Genomic DNA, 25244 nt, shown 5'->3' on the forward strand with positions numbered 1-25244 from the left:
CCTCTCCCAGAAAAAAGAAGTTTTGAAGTGATGAAAAGGCAACAAGTGGCCAGTTGGCTCCCCAGGATGTAGTCCTTTGGAGGTAGATTTGCTCCCCACCACGCATGCAGGTCTAAGACCCCCAACTGAGCCAACAAAGGCCATGCCCTTGGAAGGGCTGCTGCTTGCTCAGGCCATGAGCCAGGATGCACCGTGGACGGTTCTCCAAATAAAAAAGCCCCAAGGGTTTGTCTACACTGCTTACCTGCTGGGGCTGTGAGTGGGGAGATGGCGGCCTGCCTAGGGCTTCTGGTGCTGGGCTTGGGAAGAGTCACTCATTGCAAAGGGCCGGCAAGTGAACCAGGGCCACCTCTGTCCCCAGCCTGTGGGAAGAGTGGGACCCTAGCCCTGAGAAGGGCAAGAACAAGCAAGGTTGACCGTGTCACAGGAGTCCTCCGAGAGTGACGGGTTTCCAGTCATCACCCACAATGGAGAGGGCCTGGAGCTCACTGAGTTTGGCCTCGTTCTCCCGTTCCCGCTGTTCGTCCGAGTGGCCTGGCTGGTCAAGCTGCTGGGTCAGGTCTCCAAAGATCTTGTGCATTTCCGAGTAGTACACCACTGCCCTCGGATGGGGGACTCGAAGCTGGGCTGGAAGTAGTCGAGGCAGCTGCCATAGAAGCGCAGCATCTCCTCCAGCAGCTGCCTGTTCTTGGCTTCAAAGTCCTCCCGCACGGGCCGCAGCTCCTCTGGCGCCTGATGGAGCTTGGCCAGCACTGGCCCCGTCTTCTCCTTTTCCTCGTACTTCTCCACCTTGGCCTGCAGCCTCCTGCAGTCCTGCAATGCCTGTTTCAGCCGCTTCACGGCCATGTCGAGGCTCGGGAAGACGCCGCCGAACTTTTTTAAGGGCTCGATCACAGTCTTCGGGATTTCGTTCATCTTTTCCTAGTTGAAGGTATCCATCCGCTTCATGGCGGTGTCCAGGGCCGTCGCCATGTTCAGAAGGTCCTGGTCTTGCTCACAGAGAGGATTGGAGAGTAAATCCAAGGATAGCTTCACAGCAGATTTTGACATGGCTTGCTGGGGAGCTCAGGAGATTCCACACTCAGGAAAGGCATCCTTCCATTCCCCTCAATTGTCCGGATCAGTGGTGCTCACAGTGTGGGTCTCCAGCGTCACCCAGGTCGGCGTCGGTGCTCTTCTTCATGTCTTTCTGCAGCCTCTGGGTCTGCTCTTCCAGCTGCTGGAGTTTTCCATATTCCCTTTCAAAGTCTCTCTCCACTGTCTTGGGCACAATCTGTTTCTTGGGCTGCCCAATCTTAAAAGGAATCCAGCTCATGGTCCCGGACCTGGGCCAGCCGCCAGGGTCCTCAGCCACAACTCGTTCCTCTGGGATCACTTCCAGATTCCTATGACAGACTATTTCTGATGACTTTGAAAGTTTAAAGAAGCACTGGAAAGGTACTTTGCTACTCAATTGGGATTTGTCTGATTCTTTTCTTGTTATTAGATCAGGATTATAGAGTTTTGAAAGGAAAACTACAAAAGTGCCAATGATATCATATCAAAGATATATACTGTCATTATTAGGGTAAATATTATATCTCATTGTTGATGTGGCCTTTATCACCTGGCTGATAGGATTTGACAGGGTTTTCTACTGTAAAGTTACTCCCCCCAACTCCCTGCTATACTCTGAAGGAAAGTCACAATGCATAGCCCACACTTAAAGAGTAGGGAATTACTTTCTTGAAGGTGAAGTATCTACTTAAATTATTTGGAATTCTATATCAAATATTTGTCTGTTCTCTTATGATATGGTTCTGATGAGTGGAGGAACACCAGGGCTCTTGTCTGTAGTTGAATTGGATAAAATGACACAGACACACGTGGAGTGGTTTTAAGGAGCGGAGAGTTTAATAGGCAAGTAAGAAGGAAGCAGCTCCCCCATACAGAGACAGAGGGAGGGGCCTCCAAGAGAGGAAACCCCATGTACAGTGGAAAAGTGGCTGCATATATGAGTAGGCTGGAGGAGGAGGTGGCTGATTTGCATAGGGCTCAGGGGATTGGTTTGACCAGACATATCATTCACGCAGCCCACAAAAAAAACTGGCCTTCCCTCCCTGGCTTTTTAATATGCAAATGCAGGGCGCATGATGTTCTACATACTTGGGGATTTGTGGGGGCGGCCATGTTGCCAGGCACATGTTGGGGCAAGGGCAAGAAGAAGAGGGCAGAAATCACCATGTTTGGGGGGACCCAGTTTCTAATGGCCGGTATTTGCATATCAAAGGTTGCTGGCCTGGCTTTAAGAGCCGGGGCTTTCCTGCTACACAAGAAACGTTTCTGGACCTGCTTAAAAAAAAACGAAAACTTCCCATGGACTCCTTTTCCTTTCTATCTGTCTAAAATAATATCTTAGTAACTCCCATAACATTTCTGTTTATTTATTCAATTATTTATTTATATCAGTGTGAGGTTGTATATATTTATTTTGTACTTTGTTATTATCTAATACTATTTTATTTATTTTATTGCTCAAATCTTTCCAGCATTGGTTTTTCGCAGCTATTTCTGTTGACTGTTTCCCTTTGCCATAACTCCATTATTTGCTTTTTTTTTTTAATAAAAAACACTGCCTTACTTTTTCCAGACCTACAAGATGCTCCATGTTTATCCTGTGTATTTCCTGTAGCAGTCTTATAATCTGCCCTTTCTCCAAAGAGTTCTGGTTCCTTCTATTGGAGAATAGTGTCAAGAACCTATGATCTGGGTGCTAGGTCTTTTCACTGCTACTGGGTTGTCATTGCTTCTAGGCCTTCTCAGCTGACAGATTAAGGAAATATATGTGTGTCTAATTTCTCAGCTGACAGATTAAGGAAATATATGTGTGTCTAATAACCTGTGTATATACACTTATCTGTAAACATTTCTATATGTAATCATATATATCTATGAAATGGCTCCATTGTTTGGGGTCTATACCCTGGTTCTTTGTCTCAACCGAGAAAGAATTCAAGAAACGGACACACACGAGGAGTGGGTTTAGGAGTGGACAGTTTAATAGACAAAGAAGAAGAAAGAGAGAAAAAGATTTCTCATGCTAAGAAATTGGATTGCCCAAGAGAGGGTCTTTGGTTTGTGGGGGAACACAATTGATTCTGTATAGTGGCTTGAGGAGGCAGTGATTGATTTACATAGGGCACAGGGGATTGGTTTTTACCAGCTGTGCCATACATAGCCTGCAAAAGACTGGCCCTCCCACCCTAGTCTTTTATTATGCAAATGTGGCTTCTGCCTAAAGGTTGCCATGATATCTGCACACGTGTTTTTACCTGGAGGACTCCATGACACCAGCACATGTGATGACAAGGAAAAGAGGATGGGAAACGCCACATTGAATGTACCTGACTTTCAGGTACAGCTGCTTGTATTTACATATGAAAGCTCCTAGTTTTCGTATCTATCAAGTTGCTTTCTGTCAGAAAAGAAATGGTTTGGTGCTGCTTTTATTAAAGGAAAATTCCACTGAGAACTTTTACCCTGTTTACCTGCCTAAAAGTAATTTCATAGTAAGCCCTGATTATCTATATTAAGCCAAACATGAGTTCATACTGATGTCTACAACTCTCATTCATTATCATATGGATCATTCTAGCCTCCTTCCCGTTATTACCAGTGATCCCCAACTGCAACGGTGTGAAACCTAGCTCCCACCATCTGCCAATTACTTATGCAAATTTAAATCCCTGTATACTTGTATTGTGGCATCAGAATTGTTAAAACATACCCCTGTGAGAAATAACTTTATCAATTAGAATATAGTGCTTACATACAGTTTCTTTAGCCTTTAAGCTTACAGGCTCCAGTCCTAGCCAAGTTACTTAAATCAGCAACATTTTAGCCTAGTGAGGTTTTTTAAATACTTTTATTACATTCTGCATTCCATTTTAGGATCTTCTAACCTTTTCTCATTTTTAAATTGTTTTTTTCTCTGTGCATTTTAGTTGAGGAAGTTTTTGCTGACCTGTCTTCAAGCTCACTGATTTCTCATTTGTACCAACTCTACTGATGAGCCCATCAGATGCATTCTTCATTTTTTTTTTACAGTGGCTTTTTTATTTCTAACTTTAAAAACAACTTTTTCTTAGACCATTCACTAAGAAATGGTCTAAGAGCATTACTCACCTTGCATGTTATCTACTTTTTCTATTAGAGACTTTAACATATTAGTGATAGTTATTTAATATTCCCTGTCTGATAATGCCAACAACTGTGTCATATCTGAATCTGGTTCTGATGATTACTTTTTCTCTTCAAATTGTTTTTTCTTGCCATTTCTAACATTTCTTATAATTTTGTAGTTTTTGCTGTTGTAGAAAGCAGGATATGTTACATCAAATAATAGGAACTGAGGTTAGTGTGCCTTTATTATGAGGAGTTCAGTTAATATGTTTAGGAGTTGGGCTCTGTTTACTGTTTGCTACAGATAAAGCTGTCAGTAATTCAAATTCCTCTTGATTTTTTTAATCACTTTTTTCCCCTCTTGACTTTGTCTTTCCCTAAGTACCCCTCTTCAGAGCTCCTTCACCTAATTCATTGTTAATATATTAAAGTCATGTTGCTGTAGTGGTAAAGTGGTGGGGGGGAGGGAATGATATTCTTTAACTTTCCTTTTAAATATTCATATTTTAGTTGGCCTGCATCTTGACCTTAAATCTTTACAAATGTTTCTTCTCTACAAATGTTTCTTCAGTAGTGGAATTTTTCCCCAGCTCTCTACTCTTTTCCCTGGCTGCACTATTCATGATCTATTTCCCTGAAGCTCTTGTTCATTGTTATTTCTGCTGTTTTCTCCTCTCTTTTACCTGAGAAAGGAGGACTACACAGAGCTAGAGTAGTCCATTGACTGAGATAAGGCACAGGCAAAGTTATTTTCCCCTGTACTGTGGGCCTTTGTTACAAAAGAATGACCACTCTTCCCCTCCATCACCAGAGTCATGAGAAGATCCTTCTGGGAAATACACTGGCAGAACTTGGTAGGGTTTTTAGAGATAAAGTCCACACAAATCTTGAACATCACCTTCCCCACAACCCCAGATTTCAATCCCATGTAGTTTCTCACTCTTGCACTACTCCACACTCAGTCTCCAGTAATTGGTCAAAATGACCTTCAAAGTATTCCTAAGAATTAATGGTTCCAGTGGCTTCTGCCTCCAGTAATCAGAGCTTAGCTGCTTCTCTGGAGATGCACCTGTCTTCAAATTCTGGGAATTTGCCATGCAACATTTTTTCTTTCATAGATCCAAAATAAGTGTTGAATTCCAGTTTTTTTCTAGCATTTTCTTGTTTTAAGGATGTAAGCAAGGACTTCCAAGCCCTTTACATGTTGGAAGTATGTTGGAAATCTTTTAACTATGGTCAACTACCTCAATAGTATATGCCTATTCAGGTTGTCTATTCATCTCAGATAAGTATTGAGAGTTTTTTTAGATTTAAATTGTATTTCAGATTCAGAAAGTGCATGTGCAGAATGATTACACGGATATACTGTATAATGGTGGCTTTTGGGCTTCTAGTGCACCCATGAGCCAAATAGTAAACAGTGGATCCAATAGATAATATTTTGGCTCTCCTCCCTTTTGGAGTCCCCAGTGTCTAATATTTCATCTTTATGTTCATGTATACTCATTGTTTAGCTCCCACTTATAAATGAGAACACCTGGTATTTGATTTTCAGTTTCTGAGTTATTTCACTTAGGATAATGGCCTATACATGTTGCTGCAAGGACACAATTTTGTTCTTTTTTATGGCCACATAATATTTTATGCTATATAGGTACCATATTTTCTTTATCCAACCAACCTTTTGATTCCACAACTTTGCTACTTGTGAATAATGCTGCAGTAAACATGTGAGTGCAGATGTCTTTTGTACACAATGATTTCTTTATGGGTCAAACTGTAGTTCTATTTTTAGTTCTTTGAGAAATCTTCATACTATTTTCCATAGAGGTTATACTAATTTATATTCCCACACAATCACATATGACCATTCTCTTTTCTCCACATCCATACCAACATCTGTTGTTTTTTGACTTTTTGGTAATAGCCATTATGACTGGTGTAACCTGGAATCTCATGGTTTTGATTTCCATTTCTCTGATGATTAGTAACATTGAGCTTTTTTTTTTTAATGTTTGCTGGCTGGTCATATGTCTTCTTTTGAGAAATATCTGTTCATAACCTTTGCCCACTTTTTGTTGTTGTTGTGACAGAGTCTTGCTTTGTCACCCAGGCTGGAGTGCAGTAGTGTGATGTCCACTCACTGCAACCTCTGCCTCCCGGGTTCAAGCGATTCTCCTGTCTCAGTTTCCTGAGTAGCTAGTATTACAGGTACTCACCACCACACCCAGCTAAGTTTTGTGTTTTTAGTAGTGACAGGGTTTTGCTATGTTGTGCAGGGTGGTCTCAAACTCATGGCTTCAAGTGATCCACCTGCCTTGGTCTCCCAAAGTGCTAGGACTACAGGCGTGAGCCACCACTCCTGGCCCGTTGCCCACTTATTCATGGGATAGTCTGAGTTCCTTATAGATCCTGGATATTAGTGCTTTGTCAGGGGCATAATTTGCAAATATGTTCTCTCATTCTGCATGTTGTCTGTTTATTGATTATTTCTTGTTCTGTGCACAAGTTTAATTAAGTTCTGTTTGCTTATTTTTTGTTCTGTCACATTTGCTTTGGGGTCTTAGTCGTAAATTCTTCGCCTAAACCAGTAGAAGAATTTTGCCTTTTCTTCTAGCATTTTTATGGTTTCAGATCTTAAATTTAAGTATCTAATTCATCTTGAGTTAATTTTTGTATATAGTGAGAGGAGTCCAGTTTCATTCTTCTATATATGGTTAGCCAATTTTCACAGCACTATTTCACTAAAAGAAATCCTGATTTCTTTTCCTCATTGTTTATTTTTGTTGACTTTATTGAACATCAGTTGATTGTAGGTATGTGGCCTTATTTCTGGGTTCTCTATTCTGTTCCATTGATCTGCATGTCTACATTTGTACCACTACTGTGTTGTTTTAGTCGCTAAAGGCTTACAGTATAATTTGAAGTCAGGTAATACGATGCCTCTGGCTTTGTTCTTTTAGTTTAGGATTGTTTTGGCTATTCAGGCTCTTTTTTGTTCCCTATCAACTTTAGGATTATTTTTTCTAATTCTTTCAAGAATGATGTTGGTATTTTGAAAATTGCATAAATCTGTAGATTGTTTTGGGCAATATGGTCATTTCAACAATATTAATTATTCCAAGCCATGAGCATGGAATGTGTTATCCGTCTCTGTCATTGATAATTTCTTTTATTGGTGTTTTATAGTTCTCCTTGTAGAGAGTTTTCACCTCTTTTAACTACAGTTAAATGTAATCCTAGGTATTGTGCGTGCGTGTGTGTGTGTGGGGGGTACCATTGTAAATGGAATTGAGTCTTGATTTGGTTCTCAGCTTGAACAACATTAGTGCATAGACATACTACTGATTTTTGTACATTGATTTTCCATCCTGAAATTTACTGAAGTTGTTTAGCAAGGCTAGGAGTATTTTGGAGGAATCTTTTGTTGTTTTCACATATAAAATCATGTCAACTTTTTATACTTTTGATATTCAAGGAATTAGTCAATTATCTAAGTTGCTAAATTCATGAACATGAAGTTGTTTACAGTATTTCCTTATTATACTTTTGATATCTGTTTGATCTGTGGTAATATCCTATCTTTTATTCCTGATATTGGTATTTGATAGCTTCTCTCTTTTTTTGTTGTAATTTTTTTTTTTTTTTTAGATGGAGTCTTGCTCTGTTGCCAGGCTGGAGTGCAGTGGTGTGATCTCAGCTCACTGCAGCCTGTGCCTCCCGGGTTCAAGCGATTCTCCTGCCTCAGCCTAATTTTTGTGTTTTTGGTAGAGATAGGGTTTCACCATGTTGACCAGGATGGTCTTGATCTCTTGACCTCATGATCCACCTGGCTCGGCCTCCCAAAGTACTGTGATTATAGGCATGAGCTACTGTGGCCATTTTCTTTGTAACTTTACTAAATATTTATCAATTTTTAAAATATTTTTAAAGAAACAGACTTTGCTTTTTTTTTCTTTTCTCTATTTCCTGTTTTCAAGATAATTTTTTAAAATTTTTTTACTTTATAAATTATTTATTTATTTATTTATTATACTTTAAGTTCTGGGGTACATGGGCAGAACATGCAGGTTTGTTACACAGGCATACACATACCATCGTGGTTTGCTGCATCCATCACCCCATCATCTACATTAGGGATTTCTCCTAACGCTATCCCTTCCCAATCCTCCCACCCCCTGCTATCCTCCTCTATACCCCCACTGCCCAACAGGCCCTGGTGTGTGATGTTCCCCTGCCTGTGTCCATTTGTTCTCATTGTTCAACACCCACTTATGAGTGAGAACATGCAGTGTTTGGTTTTCTGTTCTTATGTCAGTTTCCCGAGAATGATGGTTTCCAGCTTCATCCATGTCCCTGCAAAGGACATAAACTCATCCTTTTTATGGTGGCATAATATTCCACGGTGTATATGTGCCACATTTTCGTTATTCAGTCTATCATTGATGGTCATTTGGGTTGGTTCCAAGTCTTTGCTGTTGTGAACAGTGCCGCAATAAACATATGTGTGCATGTGTCTTTATAATAGAATGATCTATAATCCTTTGGCTATATACCCAGTAATGAGATTGCTGGGTCAAATGGTATTTCTATTTCTGGATCCTTGAGGAATTGCAACATTGTCTTGCATAATGGTTGAACTAATTTACACTCCCACCAACAGTGTAAAAGTGTTCCTTTCTCCATATTTTCTCCAGCATCTGTTGTCTCCTGATGTTTTAATGATCACCATTGTAACTGGTATGAGATGGTATATCAATGTGGTTTTGATTTGCATTTCTCTAATGACCAGTGATGATGAGCTTTTTTTCATATGTTTGTTGGCTTCATAAATGTCTTCTTTTGAAAAGTATCTGTTCATATCCTTTGCCCACCTTTTGATGGGGTTGTTTGTTTTTTCTTGTAAATTTGTTTAAGTTCTTTGTAGATTCTGGATATTAACCCTTTGTCAAATGGGTAGATTGCAACCTTTTTCCCCATTCTGTTGGTTGCTGGTTCACTCTAATGATAGTTTCTTTTGCTATGTGGAACCTCTGGGGTTTAATTAGGTCCCATTTGTCTATTTTGGCTTTTGTTGCCAATGCTTTTGGTGTTTTAGTCATGAAGTCCTTGCCAACGCCTATGTCCTTAATGGTATTGCCTAGGTTTTCTTCTAGGGTTTTTATGTTGTTAGGTCTTATGTTTAAATCTTTAATCCATCTGGAGTTAATTTTTGCATGAGGTGTAAAGAAGGGATCCAGTTTCAGCTTTCTGCATGTGGCTAGCCAGTTTTCCCAACACCATTTATTAAATAGGGAATCCTTTCCCCATTTCTTGCTTTTGTCAGGATTGTCAAAGATCAGATGGTTGTAGATGTGTGGCATTGTTTCTGAAGCCTCTGTTCTGTTCCATTGGTCTATATCTCTGTTTTAGGACTGGCACCATGCTGTTTTGAATACTGTAGCCTTGTAGTATAGTTTGAAGTCAGATAGCATGATGTCTCCAGCTTTGTTTGTTTTTCTGTTTCGTTTTGTTTTGTTTTGCTTCGCTTTGCTTAGGATTGTCTTGGCTATGCGGGCTCTTTTTTGTTCCACATGAAGTTTAAGTTGGTTTTTTTCCAATTCTGTGAAGAAAGTCAATGGTAGCTTGATGGGATTAGCATTGAATCTATAAATTACTTTGGGCAGTGTGGCCATTTTCACAATATCAATTCTTCCTAACTATGAGCATGGAATGTTTTTCCACCTGTTTGTGTCCTCTCTTATTTCCTTGAACAGTGGTTTGTAGTTCTCCTTGAAGAGATTCTTCACATCCCTTGTTAGTTGTATTCCTAGGTATTTTATTCTCTTTGTGGCAATTGTGAATGGTAGTTTGCTCATGATTTGCCTCTCTGTTTGTCTGTTATTAATGTATAGGAATGCTTGTGATTTTTGCCCATTGATTTTGTATCCTGAGACTTTGCTGAAGTTGCTTATCATCTTGAGATTTTGGGCTGAGACGATGGGGTCTTCTAAATATACAATCATGTCATCTGCAAATAGAGACAATTTGACTTCCACTTTTCCTAGTTGAATGTCCTTTATTTCTTTCTCTTGCCTGATTGCCCTGGCCAGAACTTCCAATACTATGTTGAATAGGAGTGGTGAGAGAGGGCATCCTTGTCTTGTACCAGCAAAAGGGAATGCTTCAGCTTTTGCCCATTTAGTATGATATTGGCTGTGGGTTTGTCATAAATAGCCCTTATTATTTTGCGATATGTTATATCAATACCTAGTTTATTGGGAGTTTTTAGCATAAACAGTTGTTGAATTTTTTTGAAGGCCTCTACATCTATTGAGATAGTCATGTGGTTTTTTGTCTTTGATTCTGCTTACGTGATAGATCACATTTATAGATTTGCATATGTTGAACCAGCCTTGCATCCCAGGGATGAAGCCAACTTGATCGTGATGGATAAGCTTTTTGATGTGCTGTTAGATTTGGTTTGTCAGTATTTTATTGAGGATTTTCACATCAATGTTCATCATGATACTGGCCTGAAATTTTCTTTTTTAGTTGTGTCTCTTCCAGGTTTTAGTATTAGGATGATGTTAGTCTCATAAAATGAGTTAGGGAAGATTTCCTCCTTTTGTATTGTTTGGAATAGTTTCAGAAGAAATAGTACCAGCTCCTCTTTGTACCTCTGGTAGAATTCAGCTGTGAACCCATATGCTCCTGGGCTTTTTTTGGTTGGTAGGCTATTAATTGCTGCCTCAATTTCAGACCTTGTTATTGGTCTATTCAGGGATTCAACTTCTTCCTGGTTTAGTCTTGGGAGGGTGTAAGTGTCCAGAAATTTATCCATTTCTTCCAGATTTACTGGTTTATGTGCACAGAAGTGTTTGTAGTCATCTCTGATGGTAGTTTATATTTATGTGGGATTGGTGGTGATATCCCCCTTATCATTTTTTTAATTGCATCTATTTGATTCTTCTCTCTTCTTTTTTATTTGTCTGACTAGCAGTCTATCTATTTTGTTGATCTTTTCAAAAAACCACCTCCTGGATTTATTGATTTCTGAAGTAGTTTTTTGTGTCTCTATCTTCTTCAGTTCTGCTCTGATCTTAGTTATTTCTTGTCTTCTGCTAGCTTTTGAATTTGTTTGATCTTCCTTCTCTGGTTCTTTTAATCATGACATTAGAGTGTCAATTTTAGATCTTTCCTCGCTTCTCTTTTGGGTGTTTAGTGCTACAAATTTCCCTCTAGACACTGTTTAAATGTGTCCCAGAGATTCTGGTACATTGTGTCTTCATTCTCATTGGTTTGAAAGAACAGCTCTATTTCTGCCTTCATTTCATTATTTATCCAGTAGTCATTCAGGAGCAGGTTGTTGAGTTTCCATGTAGTTGTGGAGTTTTGAGTGAGTTTCTTAATCCTGAGTTCTAATTTGATTGCACTGTGGTCTGAGAGACTATGTTATGATTTATGTTCTTTTGCATTTGCTGAGGAGTATTGTACTTCCAATTATGTGGTCAATTTTAGAATAAGTGTGATGCAGTGCTAAGAAGAATGTATATTCTGTGGATTTGGGGTGGAGAGTTCTGAAGATGTCTATTAGGTCTGCTTGGTCCAGATCTGAGTTCAAGTCCTGGATATCCTTGATAATTTTCTATCTCATTGATCTAATATTGACAGTGGGGTGTTAAAGTCTCCCACTATTATTGTGTGGGAGTCTAAGTCTCTTTGTAGGTTATCAAGAACTTGCTTTATGTATCTGGGTGCTCCTGTATTGGGTGTAGATATATTTAGCATAGTTAGCTCTTCTTGTTGCATTGATCCATTTACCATTATGTCATGCCCTTCTTTGTCTCTTTTGATCTTTGTTGGTTTAAAGTCTCTTTTATCAGAGACTAGGATTGCAACCTCTGCTTTTTTTTTTCCTTTTGTTTTTCTCTCCTTTTGCTTGGTAAATCTTCTTCCATCCCTTTATTTTGAGTCTATGTGTGTCTTTGCATTTGAGATGGATCTCTTGAATACAGCACACCAATGGGTCTTGACTCTTCATCCAATTTGCCAGTCTATGTCTTTTGATTGGGGCATTTAGCCCATTTACACTTAAGGTTAATATTGTTATGTGTGAATTTGATCCTGTCATTTTGATGCTAGCTGGTTGTTTTGCCCATTAGTTGATGAATATTTTCCATAACGTAGATGGTCTTAGTATGTTTTTGTAGTGGCTGGTACTGGTTGTTCCTTTCCATGTTTAGTGCTTCCTTCAGGAGCTCTTGCAAGACAGGCCTGTGGTGACAAAATCTCTTAGCTTGTCCGTAAAGGATTTTATTTCTCCTTTGCTTGTGAAGTTGCTTGTCCATAAAGGATTTTATTTATCCTCCGCTTATGAAGCTTCATTTGGCTGGATGTGAAACTCTGAGTTGAAAATTCTTTTCTTTAGGGATGTTCAATATTGGCCCTCACTCTCTTCTGGCTGATAGGGTTTCTGCCAATAGATCCACTGTGAGTCTGATGGGCTTCCCTTTGTGGGTAACCCAACCTTTCTCGCTGGCTGCCCTTAGCATTTTTTCCTTCATTTCAACTCTGGTGAGTCTGACAATTATGTGCCTTGGGGTTGCTCTTCTTGAGGAATATCTTTATGGTGTTCTCTGTATTTCCTGAATTTGAATGTTGGCCTGCCTTGCTAGATTGGGGAAGTTCTCCTGGATAATATCCTGAAGAGTGATTTTCAACTTGGTTTCATTCTTCCCATCACTTTCAGGTACACCAATCAAATGTAGATTTGGTCTTTTCACATAACCCCATATTTCTGGGAGGCTTTGTTCCTTTCTTTTTACTCTTTTTTCTCTAATCTTGCCTTCTCACTTTATTTCATTGAGTTGATCTTCAACCTCTGATAGCCTTTCTTCTGCTTGATCGACTCAGCTATTGAAACTTGTGTATGCTTCACAAAGTTCTCGTACTGTGTTTTTCAGCTCCATCAAGTCATTTATGTTCTTCTCCATGCTGGTTTTTCTTGTTAGCATTTCATCTAACCTTTTTTCAAGGTTCTTAGTTTTCTTGCTTTGGGTTAGAATATGCTCCTTTAGCTCAGAGAAGTTTGTTATTACCCACCTTCTGAAGCCTGCTTCTGTCAATTTATCAAACTCCTTCTCCATCCAGTTTTATTCCCTTCCTGGTGAGGAGTTGTGATCTTTTGAAGGAGAAGAGGCGTTCTGGTTTTTAGCGATTTCAGCCTTTTTGAGCTGGTTTCTTCCCATCTTTTGGATTTAATCTACATTTGGTCTTTGAAGTTGGTGACTTTTGAATGGGGTCTCTGAATGGATGTCCTTTCTCTTGATGTTGAAGCTATTTCCTACTGTTTGTTAGTTTTCCTTCTAACAGGCAGACCCCTCTGTTGCAGGTTTGCTGGAGTTTGCTGGAGGTGCACTCAAGACCCTGATTGCCTGGGAACCACCTGTGGGGGCTGCAGAACAGCAAAGATTGCTGCCTGTTTCTTCCTCTGGTAGCTTCATCCCAGAAGGGTACCTGCCAGATGTCAGCCAGAGCTCTCCTGTATGAAGCGTCTCCCAGCCAGGATTCATGGGGTTCAGGGAGCCACTTGAGGAGGCAGTCTGTCCCTTATCAGAGCTCAAGAGCTGTGCTGGGAGATCCCTTCAGAGCTGCTGGGCAGGGACATTTAAGTCTGCTGAAGCGGAACCACAACCGCCCCTTTTCCCAGGCGCTCTGTCCCAGGAAGGTGGGGTCTTTATTTTTAAGTCCCTAACGGGCTGCTGCCTTTTTTCAGAGATACCCTGCCCAGCAAGAAGGGAGTATAGTTGACAGTCTGCCTGCAGAGGCCTTGCTGAGCTGCTATGGGCTCCACCCAGTTGCTGTGTAAACTTCCCAGTGACTTTGTTTACACAGGCAAGGTTAAAACCGCCTACCGAGCCTCAGCAATGGCAGATGCCCCTCCTCCCATCAAGCTCTAATGTCCCAGGTCGAGCTCAGACTGCTGTGCTGGCTGCAAGAATTTCAAATCAGTGGATCTTAGCTTGCTGGTCTTCGTGGGGGTGGGACCCACCGAGCCAGATCACTTGGCTCCCTGGGTTCGGCCCCCGTTTTCAGGGGAATGAGCAGTTCTGTTTCAATGGTGCTCCAGGCATCACTGGGGTATGAGGGGGAAAAAAACGTTGCAGCTATAATGGCTGACCAGTTTTGTGCTGGAAACCCCAGGGTGCAGATGTTGTAGGCACTGGAGGGAATCTCCTGGTCTGCAGGTTGTGAAGACTGTGAGAATAGCACAGTATCTGAACCAGAGTGCCAGAGTGTCAGGAAACATCCCTAATGGCTTCCCTTGGCTAGGAGAGGGAGTTCTCCAGCCCCCTGTGCTTCTCGGGTGAGACAACACCCCACCCTGCTTTGGCTTGCCCTCCTTGGGCTACACTCACTGTCTAACCAGCCCCAGTGAGATGAACCTTGGTTGGAAATGCAGAGATTACTCACTTTCTGGATTGCTCTCGCTGGGAACTGTGGACCGGAGCTATTCCTGTTTGGCCATCTTGGTGGAAGTCCCCAGATAATTCTTTTATGCTCTTACCTTTATTATTTTTTTCCTTTGCTAGCTTCAGATGTATTTTTCCCTTGTTTACTAATTTCTAAAGATGGAAGCTTAGGTTATTAACTTGAGACATTTCCTTTTTTCTAATATAATTATTTAACACTATAAATTCTTCTAGAAACATTGTTTTAGCTACATTTTTAGAATCTTGATATGTTGTATTTTAAGATTTTATTCAGTTGAAAATATAAAAATATATTTCTTGATTTTTCCTATTTGGCTTGAAGACTACTTTGAAGTATATTGTTTAAATTCTAGGTACTTGGAAATTTTCTATTTTTCTGTTACTAATTTCTAGTTTAATAAAGTTATGAACAGAGAACATACTTTGTATAATTTGAATTATTTTAAATTTATTAAGGTTTGTGTTATGACCCAGGAAAAGATCTACCTTGGTAAATATTCTGTGTGTACTTGGAAATAATGTGTATTCTGCTGTTGTCTTGTAAAGCATTCTGTAAATGCCGTTTGTATCTATTTAGTTTATGATGTTCAGATCTTTCATATACTCGTTTATTTCGTTTCTCTTAGTTAAAGCCATTACTAACATATGAGTGCTGAAGTCTCCAATTATATGTGTGAATTTCTCTATTTCTCCTTTTATGCCCTTTTTTTGTTCCAAGTATTTTGGAGCTCTTTAGTTAGGTATGTGTGGATATACTTTTAGGATTTTTGTATCTTCTTGGTGAATTGACAATTTTATTATTATGTAATGTTCTTCTTTATCCCTGGTAACTTTTTTGTTCTGAAGTGTACTTTGATACTAATATATTCACCAAATTACAATTTTAGTTAGATACTATCTCATTTATTATTCTTTCCTGTAACTTATCTATATGAGCATATTCGAAATTTATTTCTTGTAAACTCTATATAGTTCGATCATGTTTATTTGTTTAACAAATCTGAAAATTTGTCTTTTTTGTTAGGGAAAAAACACGTAATATAAATTTTGCCATATATTTATTTGCAAATATAAAATTTGTCATCTTAACCATTTTAAGTCTACAATATACTGTTAACTAAATGCACATTGTTGTGCAAGAGATCTTTAGAACTTATTCATCTTGCAAAACTGGAATTCTATACTCATTGAACAACAACTCCCCTTTTCCATTTCCTTCCAGCCTCCAGTAAAGACTATTATACTTTCTGTTTCCAGAAGTTTGACTACTTTAGATGCCTCATAAAATAGAATCATATAGGATTTGTCCTGGCAATCTCTGTCTTTTAACTGGTGAGTGTAGGTCATTTCCATTTAACTTCATTATTGATATGTTTGGATTTAGGTACACCATATTATTATTTGTTTGATGTGGTTTTCTCCCCTCTGTTTTGCTTTTTTATGTTTCCCCATTTTCTGCCTTCTTGGATTATCCGAAATATTTTTGTATTATCTTTTAATTTACCAAGAATGTTTTTGCTATATCTCTTGGAATAGATTTGTTTAGTGGATACTTTGAAAACCATAATATACACATTTTACTTTCCACAGGTTAATTAGAATCAATGTTTTTTCACTTAATAGGTTACATTTATACACATTGAAATATTTCTTTAGACAATGTTATTATTTTTCTTTTAACTATCAAATGTGTTTTAAAGAATTCAAGAGGATAAGAATAGTGTATTATATTTACCAAGATATTTTCCATTTCTCTTATTATCCCTGATGTACAATTTTCTTTTGGTATCATTTTCTTTCTGTCTGAAGAACTTCCTTTAGCAATGCCCTTACAGCATATTTGCTGGCAAAATATTCTCATAGTTTTCCTTCATCGATAACACTGTCATTTCACCTTCGATTGTTAACTTTTTTTGATAACTATAAAATTTCAAGTTGACAGTTATTTTATTTTTGTTTGTTTGTTTTTGTTTTTGTTTTGAGACAAGGTCTTGCTGTGTCAGCCAAGCTGGAGTGCAGTGGCACAAACACGGCTAACTGCAGCCTCAGCCTCTTGGGCTCCAGTGATTCTTCCATCTCAGTCTCCTGAGTAACTGGGATTACAGGCATATGCCACCACACCTGGCTGATTTTTAAAATCTTTTGTAGAGACAGGGTCTCACTATGTTGCCCAGGCTAGTCTCAAACTCCTGGGCTTATGTGATCCTCCTGCCTCAGCCTCCCAGGACTCTGAGATTACAGATGTGAGCCACCAAGCCTGGCCCCAACAGTTATTTTCTTTTAGTAATTAAAAAATATTATGTCATTTCCTTTTGTAGTTTCTGGTTAGAAATCTACAGGAGGCCATTATTCTAAGCAAATAAATGCAGGAACAGAAAACGAACTACCATATGTTCTCACTTATAAGTAGGAGCTAAAAAATGAGTATACATAGACATAAAGATGGGAACAACAGACAGTGGGAACTACTAGAGTAGGTAGGATGGCATGGGGTGAGGGTTGAAGAACTCTCCATCGAGTACTATGCTCATGATTTGGGTGATGGGATCATTCATACAGCCAATGTCGGTGACACACAATTTGCCCATGCAACAAAACTGCATATGTACCCCCCGAAACTAGAAGTTAAAAAAAGAACAAAAAGATGCAAATTGTTCTTCCCTTACAGGTAATGTGGCTATTTTCTGGTTGATTTCAAGTATTTTTTCTTCATCCTCTAGTTTACAATAATTTGGTTATGATTGCTCCAAGCGTGTCATTTCTTGAGTTTATTTCTTTGAGTTTATCCCATTTAAGAGTCATTCATCTTTCTGAATCTGTAGGTTTATGTAGTTTGCCAGACTTGAGAAGTTTTCAGCCATTATCTCTTGAAATGTATTTTTTAGCACTGAATGTTTTCTGCTGTCCTGAGACTCTGATGACAAGAATATTATACTTTTGTTATTTTCCTACAAGTCGCTGAGACTCTGTTCATTTGCTTAAAATTATTTTTTTTTATTTCCAAATTGGATAATTTCTAATGATCTATTTTCAATTTCACTCACCATTTAATATGTGATCTCAATTATACTTCTGAATTGTTTCAATGAGTTTTATATTTCAGTTATTGTATTTTATAGTTCTGTATTTTAATTTGTTTGTTCCATATCTTTGCTGAGACCATTTTTCTTTTAATTTTAAGTGTGTTTGCAATTGCTTGTTGCAAAATTTTTAAATAGTTGATTTAAAGTATCTGTCAGATAATTCTAACATCTGTGCCATCTCAGTGTTCATATCTATTGTGTCCATTTGCTGAGTAGTTTTGGACTGAGGTATCATGTTTTGAGGATTGAAGAAAACTCCTTTGGAGAATATTGATGTATTTACTTAAGGTAGAAATTGAGCTGGTTAAATTTGGGCCAAAAGTTTTATCCCATCTGAAGTGGTTACCCATCAACTCAGTCTTCAAAACTTTTACAGAGCTATTCAGATCTGTCCCATTTGTATATCATCCAGTTATAGAATGGGTTATGGCCAGAAATCTTTCTGTTAGTTCAATTTTCAATGTTTTTGTTATACTGATTAGTGCCAGATCTGAACATGTGTAGTTTTGGAGTAAACTTTGGGGTTAACATAATGGGGTTTCTTTCTTGAGGTCCTTCATCATTACAATCTCCCCAGTACATCTTGTTTTTATGAGGCTCTTCTTTTAGGTTCTGTAGCCAGAAATATGGAGCCTTAGTTACTCTTCCCCGTTGCTTACTTTTGTGACTGTACCTATGTCCTGGAGCAACACACAAGAGGACAAGAAGATTAACAAATGGCAAACTCGGCTTTGGAGTCCGATCTTCTTTCCAATCTTGCTACTATTAATTTTTCAGACTCTGATAATAACTGCTCAACATGTATTGTATTTCATAGCTGCATTCAGTGATAGAGACAGGGTGGAATGTGTTTTCTCCATCATATCTGAAACTGGTTTCTACAAGTTATTTATTTATTCCTCTATTGTCACACATCACCTACACCTAATATTGCCCTCCAGTTTTTGAGCATCTTTTGGTCTTGCCTCATTTTCTTTCTCCCCCAATGAATACTATGTTGCTATAATGTTAAGTGACATTTTATATTGTAACTCCCTTGCCTAGCCCTGCCCTGAGTTCAAAGGCTTAACTCACCAAGGTATTTCATAATAGGAAATACCCGATAACTGCTTTTCTACACTAGTTACTTAGCACATTAGCAATATAATTAAGGCAAGCTATTATAATTTCCCGCAGTCATGTTAGGTTCATCAAAAACATTTTCAAGTTGAACTAAACAATGGAAGAAAATCTACTCTCTGAAGAATTAATTATCTGTTCATTTATCCCCATTGGAGTGACCAGTAGGCTGAGAAACGAACTTATCACTTTCTAACTGAAGCCCAAATGAGCAGAGAAATTCTGTGGCAGCTCTTTACTTGTGGTGTTAAGGGATAACAGGGGTTTTAGGCAGCCCTGGAGAATTCTATCACAGCCCTGAAAATGGTCTAACACAATTACTACTAACTAGCACTGAAGCCACTTCTGCTCATGGCTCTCAGAGCCAGTTGGTGCAAAGTAGGCAAAAATAAGTAAATTTTCCCTTTCTTCTCTCATGTCTCCATTCTTTCGATTCCCTATAAGCAGCATGATTATAGTAAGCACTTCATTTAAAACTGATACGATTTGTGATACAGATTTGCTTATACTCTGCCTTGTTCCTGGATGTAAAACAGCTCATTAGTTCCTCAGCTTCATTTCCATTACTGTTCATCTCCTGAAAAAACTAATTTACACTTAGTGAAAGAGAATTAAAATGGGTGTCAGAAGAATGAAATATGACATTAGTTCTCAAAGTGTGGTCCCTGGACCAGTAGCAATACAGCACCTTGTTTTTGTTTTTTGTTTTAAGACGGGGTTTCACCATGTTGGTCAGGCTGGTCTTGAACTCCCGACCTCAGGTGATCCGCCCGCCTTGGCCTCCAAAGTGCTTGGATTACAGGCATGCGCCACCACGCCTGGCCAGCACCTTGTTATAAATGCAAATTCTTGGGTCCTGCCTACAGAATCAGAAACTCCTGGGATATGGCCCAGCAATCTGTGACTTCACAAACCCACCAGGTGACAGTGAGGCATGCCAAATTTGAGAACCACTGCAAGTAGGAAGAAGTTAGTTATTGGCTGGCTGTGGCATAATGAGCAAAGGCAGTGTGTCCTAGGTGTGGGTTGTTTGTCAAATTGTAAAGACCTATTGAACCTATTTTCTACATGCTTTGAAGACAACTTGTCACCAGCATCAAGTGGTTGATGGGGTGGAGAGGGTAGGCAGAGTATACATGCTGGGTGTGATGAGCGGTAATTCTACCAAAACCTCCATTCTATGTCTGCTATCTCTCTTGGCCTCAATTTTAATCTCCACAGTCTGCTGAAAATACTTCAGCAATTATCCCTAGTAGCATCTTTCTGGTAAACTCTACTTACCTTTCTTCTTGGCTTGCTTTCCTTCAGGGGAGCTGGGTGCATTCAACAAACACTTTTTAAAAAAATTTTAATTTCTGTAGGTATGCAGTAGCTCATGGGATACTCAGTAAATACTCCTGGGATACGTGCAATGTTTTGATATAGCATACAATGTATAATAATTTCCTCAAAATAAATAGAATATCCTTTACCTCAAGCATTTATCCTGTGTGTTACAAATAATCCAATTATACTTTTAGTTATTTTTAAATGTAAAATTAAATTTTTATTGACTATGGTGATCCTGGACAAACACACTTTTAAAACCAAACTTTGCAACTATCATATCATCCTGTTCTCTGTGTATCACTTCAATAACCCACTGAGATTCTTTGGCTGGCTTCTTACCAGTTTTTAATATCATTTAAATTTGTATTTAGCTAGGAATAGATTTTATTAATATATTATAAATGATCTAAATTAGTATGCCTTGTGTTGATGAAAATGTATCTACATTGCAATTTGTAATTGAATAGTTCGTCCTTGTTTATAAAGCATTTTTCCAAGTCACCATAATCTTCAGGGTAAATAAGGAAATGGCAATTGACTAAAATCTTATTACAAGAAAAATTCTTCTTTTACTTTAGAGAAATTTTGAGCATATGAAACGTATCCATGATACACTGAAATTTATCATGTGCTCCTGCATTGGGATTTCCTTCTAAACATCATGGAAACAAAGAAAATGAAGTCATAATTAGTTTTTTTGAAAATAAACCACAACTTACTATTAATATAAACATTAGCCTCTGAAAAAACTCCAATATTTTTCTAAAAGTTTCTTTAAAGTTATCAAACAAGAAATGGGTTATTTGAACAATAAAGAGTTGAAGAATACTTTTGTTGTCAGCTCATAACTATCTCTGCACTGTTCTTCCCATTGGAGTTAGGAAGAATTTCTCAGCAATTAGAAAAACTTTTCACATAAATACACTCACAACTCAGATGGCTGTGACACTTTGTTTGGTAAGATTATGTTTCTGAAGAACAAATACATCCAAGGGAAGATCTGGGACTCAAGGGCTGCTGTTCAGATTCTTTTGTTCCACAACAGTGCTCCCTTGATGTGGTGCTCTCCTCTTTCCCCTAGGGATGAGACTTCCTGTAAGCCAGACTGCAGTGACTGTTATTTCTCTTCTGAGTCTAGCCACCCAACGAGGCTAGCAGGCTCTGGACTTGTACTGGGGACTGTCTGCAAAGGGTCCTGTGATGTGATCATCTTCAAGTCTCTTAGCCATAAATACTAGCACCCACTCCAGTGAAGGCAGCAGGGGAGTGAGGTGGACTCTGTGTGTGACCTTGGTTATAATTTTATTTAGTGGTATGGTTTTGTGCTGTTTGGCCTACAGTCAAGAGAGGTCGCTTTCAAGAAGGCATCAACTGTGGCAATTAAGGAAGGATACAAGCTGGCCCTAGGGTCATGTGGATAAATATTCGGGTTTCTCAGGTGGTAGTTGGGGCCATAGACCTCCCAAGAGATTATGTCCTTTGTCTTTGGCTACCAGGGAGGGTAGTGAAAGACCATCAGGTGGGGGCAGGGTTAGGCACGTCTGAGCTCAGACTCTCCTTGGGTTGGGCTTGCTGCGGCTTCTGTGGGGGGAAAATGGGGGTGGTTCTCAGGCCAATAGAGTTCCAGCCCCAGGGGATCATGGCTGTTTCTGCTATGTCACACAGGTCGCCAGGGAATTGGGAGAAAGCCAGCAGTGACAGGCCTTACCCAGCTCCCACACAGCCCAAAAGGCCAGTCTTACTCCCAAAGTGCCCCCTCAATAGCACTGAATTTATGTCCAGGCAACTGGTGAGCAGGGCTGAGATCTTGTCCCAGTCTACCTCCCTGCTGAGAAAGCAAGCACAGCTTTCAGGCTTCATGCCTTCCCACCTGCCCAAGGTTTCTATATTACCGTCTGCACTCCCTGTTCATCCCCTCCCCGACATTCTGTCGAGGAAACTTCAAATTCAGTTGAAACTGTTACTAAGTTTAGCTGCAAATTTCCTTCTCCCTGTGGTCTTTCCCCAATTCACTGGCAGCCCTCCCCAAGGACCCCTGTGAGACAAAGTCAAGAATGGCTTCCCTGGGGACCCAGAGTGCCCACAGGGCTCTTCCCGCTGCTTCCTCTACCCCTATATTTCACTCAGCTCTCTAAATTCATCTCAGCTCCAAGTAAGGTTAAATCTTTATCTGATCTTCAGGTTATCCAGTGAGGATGTGTGTCTGGGTGCAGACATTCCCCCTCATATTTTGGGTCCCCACAGTTTTGGCTGTCTCACAGGGCCTGCAAGGGTAAACCACTTCCTTCAACGAGTCCATGGATTCTCTTGACATTCCTGGTATGTTCCTGTGGTAGTTCTTGGAGCAAAAGCTCAGGATGTGTGTCTCCACGTGCTGCTCTGTCCATCTGAGTGGGAGCTGCAACATAGTCCTGCTTCCTATCTGCCATTTGTTTTTCCTTTCCCATAGATAGTTTTTTTAAATCACATGAATGTTTAATTCTTTAATTGTAATGAAACAAGAATAGTAATGCCAAATGCTACCGAGAATGTGAAGAAACTGAATCACTCATGCATTGCTGGTGGGAATGTGAAATGTTGAAGCCACTTTGGAGGACAATTTGTCATTTTTTAATAAAATTAAACATGCAACTACCATACAACCCGGCAATTGTGTTCTTAGGCATTTATCCAAGAGAAACAAAATCTTATGTTCAGACAAAGACCTACAGGAAATAGCCCATATATCTTCAACAGGTAAATTATTAAACAAAATACGGTCCATACATACAATGGAATAATGTTCAGCTATTAAAAAGGAGTGAACTATTGACACATGCAACTGTAACAGCCAAAGAGTGTTGGTTTTTTTTTCATTTGGTTATTGCCTAGTGTGCAAATAAAGACCACAGCACTGCAGTAAAGAGAGAGTTTAATAAATATGAGGCAACCCACGCAATGTGGAAGTTGGAGTTAGTACGCAAATCAGTCTCATCCTAAACTCCCAGGTTAGGGGTTTTCAAAAGCAGTTTTGGGGCAGAGTTGGCAGTGGCTAGGCTTGCTGCTGATTGGTTGCGGCAGAGACGAAATCATAGGGGATCAAAGCTGTTCTCCTGCATGCTAAATCACGTCTAGGTGGGGCCACAGGTGCAGGCTTGGTGGGTCCAGATGGAGTAATGGGGCCCAGGTGAAACTATGAGTTTCAGACACGTAAAAAAAAACCTGAACCGATATCTTGAAAGGCCAATCTACAACAGTGGTGTAATCTGAAGGAATGGCTGGCAATTTACATCTGTACCGTAGCAGAATCAGGCTCCTCTCCACCCCCTCGCCTGATGACTTTTCATTACCTTTACAGAGATGGTTGAGTTTGGCGGAAGGGTTATTATTACTTAAACTATAAATGTCTTCCAAAGTTAGCTTGGCCCCAAAGCCCAGGAATAATTAAGGGAAAGGCAAGATGAAAGGTGGGTTAGCTTGCTCACTGTTATAATTTTTTTCATGGATATGTTTGCAAAGGTAGTTTCACAAGGACTTGGAAGAATCTCTAAAGAATTATGTTGATATGCCGGGCGCGGTGGCTCACGCCTGTAATCCCAGCACTTTGGGAGGCCAAGGTGGGTGGATCATGAGGTCAAGAGATCGAGACCATCCTGGTCAACAAGGTGAAACCTCAACTCTACTAAAAAATACAAAAATTAGCTGGGCATGGTGGCGCACGCCTGTAGTCCCAGCTACTCAGGAGGCTGAGGCAGGAGAATTGCTTGAACCCAGGAGGCGGAGGTTGTGGTGAGCCGAGATCGTGCCATTGCACTCCAGCCTGGGTAACAAGAGTGAAACTCTGTCTCAAAAAAAAAAAGAAAAAAAAATTACGGTCATATGGCATCTATCAGGAGGCTGAGGCAGGAGAATCACCTGAACCCAGGAGGAAGATGCTGCAGTGAGCCGAGATCGTGCCACTGTGCTCCAGCCTGGGTGACAGAGCAAGACTTCATCTCAAAAAAAAAAAAAGATGTAATACATGACAATGTATCAATATTAAATATTAAGATGACGTAGCCAAATGTTAAACCAGTGAGGAAATAATAGACTTTAAAAAATACTCTTTTTTCTTCTTTTGAGGCAGGGTCTTGCATTGTCGCCCTGGCTGGAGTACAGTGGTGCAATCATGACTCACTGCAGCCTCAACCTCCCAGGCTCAAGTGATCCTCCCAACTCAACCTCCCCAGTATCTGGGATCACAGGTGCATGCCACCATGCCTGGCTAGTTTTTGTAGAGATAAGTTTGCACCATGTTGCCCAGGCTGGTCTCCAACTAATGGGTTCAAGCAATCCACCCACTTAGGCCTCCCAAAGGGCTGAGATTATAGGCATGAGCCACCATGCCTGGCCAAAAATAATACTCTTTAACTGAGGTATAATTATTATATAAAAATGCACCACTTTTGTTTGAATACTTCAGTGAATTTTGACAAATTTATACACCAATGAAACCACCATGTCAATCAAAACATAAAGCATTTCCAAGACCCCAGAAAGTGTTATCATGCCACTTTTCCTTTACCATTTTCCCATCTGCCCCCGAGGCAACCACTATTTTGATTTATATCATCATAGCCTAATTTGTTCTGTGGTAGAATTTTATATAAATGAAATAATACAGTATGTACCCTTTACTGTCTGATTTCTCTTACATATATCAGTAGTTCCTTCCTTTTAAATGCTAACTTACTCTTATCTTGTATGCCACAATTCATTTATCCATTTACCTGTTCATAAACAAGTAATTATTTCCAGTTTTGGCCTTGTTGAACATCCTCACTTAAGTCATTTAGTGAACCTATGTTTTTATTTCTCTTGAGTAAATATCTAAAACTGAAGTTGCTGGATCACAGAGCAAGGACATGTTTAACTTTATAAAAATCTGACAGAGTGAGCTTCAAAATAGTTTTATCATGTTAAATTCTCACCAGCAGCATATGAGAGAGTTCCAATGGCTTCATATTCTTTCCAACATTTGGTGTTGTCAATCCTTTAAAATTCGTAGCCAACTTATATGTTAATGTGATGTGAGATGTCATTAAACTTTAATGTTCAT

General features: G+C 39.5%; 1 pseudogene; it reads right to left on the reverse strand.

Moving 5' to 3' along the window:
- Positions 1-421: 421 nt before the first annotated feature.
- Positions 422-1315, reverse strand: LOC105733246 (bridging integrator 3-like; annotated as a pseudogene).
- Between the last annotated feature and the right edge of the window lie 23929 nt (positions 1316-25244).

The sequence above is a fragment of the Aotus nancymaae genome, unplaced genomic scaffold, assembly GCF_030222135.1.
Source record: "Aotus nancymaae isolate 86718 unplaced genomic scaffold, 86718_ANA_hifiasm-v0.15.2.pri h1tg000099l, whole genome shotgun sequence".
NCBI classification, from domain to species: domain Eukaryota; kingdom Metazoa; phylum Chordata; class Mammalia; order Primates; family Aotidae; genus Aotus; species Aotus nancymaae.